The sequence below is a fragment of the Aquarana catesbeiana genome, linkage group LG05 (genome assembly GCF_042186555.1).
Source record: "Aquarana catesbeiana isolate 2022-GZ linkage group LG05, ASM4218655v1, whole genome shotgun sequence".
Classification (NCBI taxonomy): Eukaryota; Metazoa; Chordata; class Amphibia; order Anura; family Ranidae; genus Aquarana; species Aquarana catesbeiana.
The window spans coordinates 69,607,498-69,618,254 of record NC_133328.1 but is presented as its reverse complement, the minus strand read 5'-3'; the positions used below and the strand labels follow the sequence as shown (position 1 = coordinate 69,618,254).

General features: G+C 41.1%; 1 protein-coding gene across 2 annotated transcripts in view; it reads left to right on the top strand.

The window, feature by feature from the left end:
• The first annotated feature begins 250 nt into the window (after positions 1–250).
• EPC1 (enhancer of polycomb homolog 1) overlaps positions 251–10,757 on the top strand; it is a 118,181-nt gene continuing 107,674 nt past the window's right edge. Inside the window, exons 1-2 of one of the 2 annotated variants that reach the window (XM_073629866.1) lie at positions 251–389; positions 668–879. The gene's annotated coding sequence lies outside the window, so the exon portion shown is untranslated. Of the gene's footprint in view, positions 390–556; positions 880–10,757 lie in introns of those variants that run through there. The other variant, XM_073629865.1, reaches the window with a different exon arrangement.

Below are 10,757 nucleotides of genomic sequence, written 5' to 3'. Positions count from 1 at the left end.
TTAGTTCTGACCCCCACCCAGACAGAGAAGGGAGGGGTTAGTAGGCTGTCCCTTGCAACTCCCAGCAGCGGCCATTTTAACTGTGGGCAGCATGCTATAATGTTGCCAGTAAGTGAAAACTGATCCTTTCTTTTTTTTTTGTCTTCAACAATAGCTTTATTTTTAAATAGCCGAGCCCTGGGTTTTATGGCAGGCAGGCGATCACAGTGCTTCTCCCAGCAGCAACCAGTGACACCTTCAATCTCCTGGCCAATTCATCAGCTAATAATGCATTGTAATAACTTGCCTCTCCCCCCTCTTCCCCCATGACATCATTCCAGCCTTGATTGAATTGTGGAGGTGTGATTAAAGAGCTGCATGTCAAAAGATCAAGCCTGCAGTGAACAAAGGTAGTATGTACATGAAGGGGTGGCACAGTTTGCTAAAAAGAAAAAAAAATAGGCTTGTGTTTGTATGGTAGGAGTTTAAAATGGCACACTGCCTTTTTTTCCAGGCTGCAGAAGGGGGGAGCTGGGGGATAGTGCAGTCTGAGGGACACTGCCCTCCCATCCAATCACAATCCGCCTATTTGCCATTGCAAAGTTGTTAACCCCAGAGTCTTGTGGCTGCCTCCGCTTCTAATCTTCTTTGGGCTTTTTTTTCCTCCTCTCTTCTTCTTTTTACAAAGCTTGGAAGATTTGGGTTGAAGAAAGCTCTGCTCTCATCAGAGAACCATGGAACTAAGTAGGACTCCAGATCTGCTCTGCCATCTCAAGATGTTTGGAAAGCCATCTGCTGCTTGGATATTGTTTGATAGACCCCGGCATAGCTCTCTGCCTTATATTGTTTTAAGAATTCCTCCCTGGGGCTTAACACCCTCATCACCTCCTTGCCTAAGAGGTAAGTTCACCATCGACCCCCCCATCTTAAGTTGCCCCCCCTGTCTGGTCATAGAAAAAAGTGGGTGGCTTTCTCTTGAAAATTTTCAGATCTTCACTATTGCTACTTTTTTTTTTTCTTTTCTTTAGAAACAACGTTGAAACGTTGATCATTGATACATTTTTTTTGTTTGTTTTTTTTATATTGATAATTGTGTCTTTGTTGTTTTTAGTTTTTGGCAGTGAAGGTGTTTTCAGCACCGCTGCAGTGCGTTATACACTGTCCATGTGTTTTTATTTAATTGTATTTATTTACTAAATAGTGTCTCAGTGCATCGTAATCCTTTTATTTAAATATCTCTTCCTGTATCGTGCTGTTTAAAATAGTTACATTTGTGACAGTAAAAAAAAAAAAAAAAAAAAAAAAAAAAAAAAGCAAAGATATTAAAAAAAAAAAAAATAATAATAATTTTCAAATGATCAGTGAAATAATATAGGAAGCAACAGATTAATGGATGTAGGTCGTGGTGCGATCTGAATCGTTTGTTTAATGCACAGTGGAGAGAAGGAGGAGACTTGTGCAAGAGGGTTTTATTCTGATCTAAGTTATGGCTGGTACTAAATGGTGGTTCTTCACATTGGAGAAGATCAGCTCCCTCTATAGAGATTGCTGCCTGTCGTAGGCTACTGGTGGGATGATCTATTGGCCATACATGGGCTTCTCAGTGGCTTGTATTTCAGAAGAAAACCATTGCAGACGCATTTTTGCATTTTGATGCTTCTTTTTTTTTGTGTGTGTGTGTGTGTGTAATATATAATTTTTTTTTTTTTTTTGCACACGGTGGGAGTTTGTCTTTTATACATTGATCTGTGTTGGTGGCGCTGTGGTGCTCTTAACCAATTTTATATGTCAGTTACACTAAGAGAAAGGGGAGAGAGGTGGGGCAAGGTTTGATCTGATCTGTGTACATTCTATGCCAACGATCTGAAATTGTCTCCCTGTACAGCCATGCAGGTGCTGATGGGGGTCATAACAATTAAGAAGGTGGTTTTTATTGCTTAGCTCATTATTTTATATTTCTATTTTTAGAAATAGGAAGCTGAAAAGATCTCCATTAAAGTCAGACAATGGCAATCAGAAAAATATGTGATCTATTTTCTAGGCTGCTGAGCAATGCATGGGGGATTACATTGGAGGGGAGGGGTGCCATTATTGTTCTTTAGGAACATTGTATGAGTTTTTTTTTTTTTTTTTTTTTTTTTTTTTTTTTTTTTTAACAATTTAAACGTGAATAAAGCAACTATTGGAGCTATCTGAATATTTTGCTCTTTTAAATTTTGTGCACAGTCCTGTGTTTTTTTGGTTTTTTTTATAATTTAAAAATCGATTTCTTTTTATATATTTTTTTTTTCTATAAATTTTAATAATTATTTATAATATTATTAAGATGCAGTGTACTTTTTGTATGTTATTTTTGAATTTTTCTTTCTGATTCCAGCAACACAATACTTATTACTTTTTTATCAGCATTTATTACTTTTATATACACATTTACTTATTAAATACTTTATCAGAGTAAATTACTTTATATACTTTACTCTATTAGTATTTATTACTTTATATAGTATATATTTTATTTACTTTATCGGCATTATTACCTTGATATATTACATGATATAATAATTGTTATACAGGATTTATATAGCGCCAATAGTTTGCAACACTTTACAACATTAAGGTAAACGGTACAGTTACAATTCAATACAGGAGGAATCAGAGGTCCCTGCTCGTTAAAATATATATATATTATATATGTGTGTGTTACTTTATCATTAATTATTACGTTATATACAGTAGTATATATTGTATTTACTTTATCAGCATTATTACCTTTTTATATATTATATACTTTCACTTTATTTACTTTTATTATATATTTTATCAGTATAGCTACACTATGTGTAAGAAAAATTGTGTACTTATCATCGTTACAGTTTTCTGCATTGTACATATTTGAAAATCAACCAAACGAATCATTAAAATGCAGAATTCTGAAGTATAAGCCCCACATTTTAAAACAGGATTTTGAAGTAAAAGCCCCATGTTTTATAGCAGGATTCTGAAGTAGACCCCCCCCCCCCCCCCAAGTTATATAGCATTAGCAAGTATTAAAGGAAAGTGAGTGTTTAAAAAGTTGCACTTTAGTCCATTTTGAGGGCGTGTGTTCTGCTACAGTCAAAATGGCTGTTCTGTCAGAACATTCCTATGTGATCCTCAGATCTGTTTGAAGCATGTGAAATAATGGAAAAATGGGGGGGGTGTCTAATTTTTAAAGTGATTTAAATGGCATGATTACTGAATTTTAGTTACTTAATAGAAACTTAACTTACTGGGTCACAATGTTTGGATATTTGTATATGTAACTACAAGAATGACCTACTATAGGGGCATATTTATAAAGCAGTAAATCCTAAGGCCGGCCATACCCGATTCTAATCTTGGCTGGTTCAGCAGGGACTGGCTGAGATTCTAACCATTATTGGGTGGGCTGAATGTACCAAGTTGATCGATCGATAAACTTGGGTCCAACCAGCCTGCCGGATCCACTTGCAATTATCCAAGCGGCTACATTAGCTGCTAGGGATGATCACTGCCTTCTGCTGGCAGGAACGACCAGGACGATAGCTATGATTAAGCACTGTTTGGTGTGAAACGCGTCAGCTCTTCTGTCCTGTGTTCTGCTGTGGCATGTATTTTTGATGTCCCTATTTTATGAATAAAGGCTAATTTTCGCAGTGCGGCTGTCCAGAATCTTCTCTCATCCTAATTGCTATATGCATTGCCAACACCTGTTGCTTCAACTCTGAGGAGAGGTTTATTTCCATTTGATCCACTTGGCGCGGTGATCCCCCTTCCCCTTTATAAATCCGGTGTCAGTTTTATCATGGCTGCTAATGAATTTTGATGTAAAGTTTGCTTTATAGGTGACCGCCATGAAAATTAAAACTTCTCCCTTGCCGTGGACCTGCACTGCAAAGGTTAACAGCTTGTTAAGGACTAGGGAAATTGGAAAAGCAATTTTTACTTGCCTGATCCTCTGCTCCTGCAGGCCTTTCCGCGCTGCTAGATCAGTTCCTGCAGGCCTCTCCGCGCTGCTAGATCAGTTCCTGCAGGCCTCTCCGCGCTGCTAGATCAGTTCCTGCAGGCCTCTCCGCGCTGCTAGATCAGTTCCTGCAGGCCTCTCCGCGCTGCTAGATCAGTTCCTGCAGGCCTCTCCGCGCTGCTAGATCAGTTCCTGCAGGCCTCTCCGCGCTGCTAGATCAGTTCCTGCAGGCCTCTCCGCGCTGCTAGATCAGTTGCTGCAGGCTTTTCCCCCATATGCTCCAACAGTCTAAGGTCCTCTGTCATCAAAATTGATGCAATGATTATAGCCCTGCTCTGGATCTGAGGATGGCAAGAGACAGTTCACTGCTTACACATGGGGGTGCACAGTCTTCCAGGGGTGTGAAGGATCAGTTAAGTAAAAGTGCTTTTACCATCCTCTACACAGAAACAAGCAGTAAGACGGTACGGGCCCAGCCATATTGCAAGGGGGGGAGTTTTAGTATTACTGGAGTTGGGCTCTAAAATAGGACATGCAGTCAGTATCATGTAAAGTGAACCTGTCACAAGACTAATGCAGCAGCTGTTGCCATCAAGAATACTTGGTGCTAAGTAAGCTAAAATCACACAACCATTTCCTGCTTACAAGTCAATGCCTTTAAAAAAGGGAACCTGTCATTAAAGTGGACTTAAAGTAAAAAAACAGAAATTTGACTTGTGTTTCCGCCATTACAAAAAGAGCAAATAGATTCCACAACTTACCTAGGCCAATCTGTTCCTTTGCTTTACATAGAGCCATGGCAAAAATATGGAAATGTATTACAGCTTACCAATCGTTAATACATTTAACTGTATTAATTTTCCTTTCCCCCCTCTACCTCTTTATTTTCACTTGATAAAGTGGCCAGTAACACCCCTCCGGTATTCGAGTGCCTTCACTCTGGATGAATGAGCACAGAGGGCACCTTTGAACAGCAGCGTTGTCAGTATGTGGGGAGAGGACTTTTAGATGTACTGGCAGATTTAGATACACTAACAAATGGAAGTTGCACTCCAGCTAATACTTTTTAAAATCAGTTACAGCAAACATTTTTTTTCTTTTCCTTTTGGAATGACAGTTGATTATTTTAAATAAAATAAAAAACATATGTGTTAAGCTTGAAAATAAAAAATGCAAATCAGTCCATGTGTCTTCACTGCGGCGCCAATGAAATGCCTTCACAGTGTGAATATGTGCAGAAGTTCTAATTCACTCATTTCCTCCACCACGTGAATAGGCCACCATCATAAGTTAGGATGTACTCTTATCAGAGAGTGTTGACCACCTATTATGGGTGGTCAAAAGGGGCTCATAAATCTCCATATGCTCCATCCACGGTTGTTCCTTAGCATACAAAGAGCAGGAAGGATCATCCAACTGTCACATGGAAAATGATACTCCTCTGGTCTCAGATCGTAGTATCCAGTGGCATGTATCAGCAAAGAGATAAACGCCACAAAGTGTAAATCCTTAAAATTAGGTTTCATTCAAGTAATGCACTGACATGCCATTACACTGAAATAAAAAACTTCATCAGCCAAAACCAACGTGCTCAATCCAAACATGAAAACGGGAAACAATGCCTTTACCCAACCGGTTTCGTCGCAATACGACTTCTTTCATGCCCCTGAAGAAGTCCTATTGTGACGAAACCAGTCGGGCAAAGACATCGTTTTATGTTTGGATTGAGCATGTTGTGATAACATATGGTGGTGGTCTATTCACGTGGTGGAGGAGATGAGTGAATTAGAACTTCTGCACATATTTGCACTGTGAAGGCATTTTATTGGTGGCACTTTTGAAGACACATGGACTGATTTGCATTTTTTTATTTTCAAGTGCAACACATGGTTTTTTTTTTTCTATCGTCTTGTTTATGTGATTATATCTCACGTTAGTGGTGCTGCTATTTACACGTCTAGTTACCCACGAGTGTAGTTTTATCCTTTTTTTTTTTTTCTTCGCTATTTTAAATACCCCTCTCAGTGTTAAATGGTCTCTCATCCCTGTAACTGCAAGAGAGCTTTTCGACTGAAAAAAAAAAAGCTTGCTGGATCACCAAATGATAATAGAGGGAGGAAAGCCTAAAAAGGAATTGAATGCAGCCATCACATTTAAGAATTGGTAACCTCCAATATGTGAAAAGTTTAATACTGCTTTTAGGTAGCACATACAGGTCTTGTTCCACCCCAGACTTTGGTTGGACAATGAATGGAGAAGCAGAAGACTGATAAGCTTATCTTTGTGACTCTGCTCTCTTTTTATATCAGCATGTCCCTTGAAAAAAAAAATGTTTTAACTTGCCTGAAACCCCTGTTGCTAGGCAGTCTTCCTAATCTGCCTCTTCCTATTCCTTGGCGATTCCTCCTCTTCGGTGAGTGGCCCCGTTGCCTTCTGGGACATGTGTGTGTCCAAGAAAACGGGGCCATTCACAAAGTGCCACGCGACTCGCGCATGCCCAGTAGGAAATGGGCAGTGAAGCCGCAAGGCTCCACTGCCTGTTTCCCTTCGTTAAGATGGAGGCGCCGGCAGCCGATCCGATGGACGGATCGGCCTCGGGGGGCCGACATCGCGTGCTCGCTGGACAGGTAAGTATCCGTATTAAAAGTCAGCATCTTCAGTGTTTGTAGCTGCTGACTTAAAAAAAAAAAAATCGCGGCTGGAACACCCCTTTAAGCTGGATATACATTGTACAATTTTCCTTTAGATTTACCAAAACCATAGAATATGAGGTCAAACCTAAACACTTTCAGATTGTATGCAATCAGGCAGGCCCTTGCACTACATGGTTGAAGGTAAATCTAAAGGAAATTGAACAATAAAAATTGTATAATGTGTAGCTAGTTTTACTCTCCTAGAGCTAAGCACTGCTGTGCAAGTGGTTGATAGCAAGTCAAAGCAGTTCTGGCTGAAATATGACTTAAGATAAAAATACCCCTAGAATACTCATGTCTCGTGCAATGTAACAAAGGTATGCTGTAAACTATGCACAGTTTTCTATTTGTGCAGCATCAATTTCTTTGTGGAGATGGCCGTGCTGTGCAGGAACTTCAATGTTGGCATCTGAAGCCACAGTGCCCTTCCTGGATTTCGTGCATGCTGGCTACCCAGCATGCACCTGCCGATCTCGTGCATGTGGGGTGCAATCTTGGTCAGCTTGCCATGCCAAGCTGACCAAGATTTTCCATAGATGCCAATGTTAAATGTTACGGGAGCAATGCCATGCCAAGCTGACCAAGATCTCCCAGGAGCCAATGCAAAACCGGAAATGATGTACAACGCCACGGCAACTAAAGTGAACAGAAAAAAAATAAACTGCCAATTCATTTTAAGGATGCACATTAGTACTGCATGGTGAGGAGTGAAAAATGTGGGTGGAACGCCGCTTTAAGCTACCTATATATGAGGGGTGTCAAACTCCGTTTCATCGTGGGTTGCTTCCGCAATAGGCTTGCTCTCAAAGGGCAGGTGGTATCTGTAAGACTATATAAAATGTATCTACTCTTTATCATATTAAAGCGGTAGTAAACCGCAGTTGAAGAAAAAAATTTCCCCTGCAAGGCAATATCATAATATGCTAGTATGCATCACATACTAGCACATTATGAGAGACTTTCCTTAAAATGAAGCCCTTCAGCGGCCTGCTGTCACCGCTGAGAGGGCTTCCATCTTCCTGGTCTTCTTGGTATGCGGCCTCCATCTACATTAGTGACCAGGGGCGCAATGACGTCACTCCCGCTCATGCATGTGGGAAATGCCGTTTACGGCACAGGCTCTGAAGGTGTGGCACGGTATGCCGGACCTTCAGAGCCGGTGATGTCACTGGCTGTATATCTCCTAAACAGTGCAAGTTTAGGAGAAATTCACAGTACCTACAAGTAAGCCTTACCAGTAAGTATAAGTGGTAAAAAAGTGTTTACTACCACTTAATTGCTTGTACATTTGATTGTTATTGGTTTTAGTAATAATTTAAGACTCAAAGTGATTGTGTCTCCTTGTTTGTTATTTTATTAAAAAAAATGTTATACTTGCCTCCTCTGTGCAGTGGCTTTGCACAGAGCAGACCAGATCCTCCTCTTCTTGGGTCCCTGGCAGGAGCTCTTGGCCCCTCCCTCCTACTGAGTGCCCCCACAGCAAGCAGCTTGCTATGGGGGCACCCGAGCCGAGCTGCATCTCCGTGTATCCATTCAGACACTGGGCTGTTGTTCAGCCCTGCCCCCTCTCTCTCCTGATTGGCTGAGTTTGATTGTCAGCAGTGGGAGCCAATGGTGCTGCTGCTGTGTCTCAATCAAAAGGGAGAGTCCCAGATGGCCGAGGGACTCGTGGACATTGCTGGCTAGAGATGGAGCTCAGGTAGGTATTAGGGGGGGGGGGGCTGCTACACACAGAAGGCTTTTTATCTTAGTTACATAGTAGGTGAGGTTAAGAAAAGACACAAGTCCATCAAGCTCAACCTATGTGTGTGTGTGTGATTATATGTGAGTATTACATTGTATATCCCTGTATGTTGCGGTCATTCAGGTGGCTATCTAAAAGTTTTTTGAAACTATCGATGCTCCCCGCTGAGACCACTGCCTGTGGAAGGGAATTCCACATGCTTGCCGCTCTTACAGTAAAGAACCCTCTACGTAGTTTAAGGTTAAACCTCTTTTCTTCTAATTTTACAGAGTGGCCACGTGTCTTGTTAAGCTCCCTTCCGTGAAAAGGTTTTATCCCTATTGTAGGGTCACCAGTACGGTATTTATAAATTGAAATCGTATCCCCTCTCAAGCGTCTCTTCTCCAGAGAGAATAAGTTCAGTGCTCGCAACCTTTCCTCATAACTAATATCCTCCAGACCCTTTATTAGCTTGGTTACCCTTCTTTGTACTCGATCCATTTCCAGTGCATCCTTCCTGAGGACTGGTGCCCAGAACTGGACAGCATACTTTAGGTGCGGCCGGACCAGAGTCTTGTAGAGTGGGAGAATTATCATTTTATCTCTGGAGTTGATCCCCTTTTTAATGCATGCCAATATTCTGTTTGCTTTGTTAGCAGCAGCTTGGCATTGCATGCCATTGCTGAGCCTATCATCTACTAGGACCACCAGGTCCTTTTCCATCCTAGATTCCCCCAGAGGTTCTACCCCCCCCCCCGTGTATAAATTGCATTCATATTTTTGCCACCCAAATGCATTATTTTACATTTTTCTACATTAAACCTCATTTGCCATGTAGTTGCCCACCCCATTCAGATCTTTTTACAAGGTTTCCACATCCTGCAGAGAAGTTATTGCCCTGCTTCGCATTGACCGAAAATACTGAGATTGAACTGTTTACCACATCCTCCAGGTCATTTATGAACAAATTAAACAGGATTGGTCCCAGCACAGAACCCTGGGGGACCCCACTACCCACCCCTGAGCATTCCGAGTGCTCCCCATTTATCAGCCCTTGTAGCCAGTTTTCAATCCATGTACTCGCCCTATGGTCCATGCCAACGGACCTTACTTTGTACAGTAAACTTTTATGGGGAACTGTGTCAAATGCTTTTTCAAAATCCAGATACACCACGTCTACGAGCCTTCCTTTATCTAGATGGCAACTCACCTCCTCATAGAAGGTTAACAGATTGGTTTGGCAAGAACGATTCTTCATTAATCCATGCTGATTACTGCTAATGATACCGTTCTCGTTACTAAAATCTTGTATATAGTCCTTTATCATCCCCTCCAAGAGCTTGCATACTATTGATGTTGGGCTAACTGATCTGTAATTCCCAGAGATGTATTTTGGGCCCTTTTTAAATATTGGTGCTACGTTGGCTTTTCTCCAATCACCTGGTACCATTCCAGTCAGTAGACTGTCAGTAAAAATTAGGAACAATGGTCTGGCAATTACTTCACTGAGTTTCCTAAGTACCCTCAGATGCAAGCCATCTGGTCCCGGTGATTTATTAGTGTTAAGTTTCCTAAGTCTAAATTTTATTCTGTCCTCTGTTAGCCATGGAGGTGCTTCCTGTGATGTGTCAAGAGGATAAACCCTGCAGTTTTGGTTACTGACCCCCCCCCGATTCCCTCGTGAAGACTGAGGAGAAGAATAAATTCAATACCTTCGACATCTCCCCATCCTTTGTAACCAGATGCCCTTCCTCATTCTTTATGGGGCCAATATGGTCTGTCCCCTCTTTTTTACTGTTTACATACTTAAAGAATTTCTTGGGATTTTTTTTTTTTGCTCTCCTCCGCTATGTGTCTTTCGTGTTCTATCTTAGCCGCCCTAATTGCACCCTTACATTTCTTGTTGCATTCTTTATAAAGTCTGAATGCTGATGATCCCTCAACCTCGTATTTTTTTGAAGGCCTTCTCCTTTGCTTTTATATGCATTTTTAAAGCAAACCCATCTCTCCTCCGTGTTCTTTGTTCCTAAGATTTTATCCCAATTTATGCCTTCTAACAAGGTTCGTAGTTTAGGGAAGTTGGCTCTTTTGAAATTCATTGTCTTTGCATTCCCCTTTATGTTTCCTATTTGTGTGATTTATACTGAAGCCAATTGACCTGTGATCGCTGTTTCCTTAATTGCCCGTATTTCCACATCTGTGATCAGGTCTGTATTGTTGGTAATCAGTAGATCCAGTAATGCTTTATTTCTATCTTAATGCATAGAATGATGGAAGATAAAAAACCTTCTGCCTTTACAACTTTAAAGGTGCTGCGGCAGCACATAGGTGCAGGATCTGTAGGTGGAGTTATGTCTTCCTTTCTGATGCCAACTGCTGA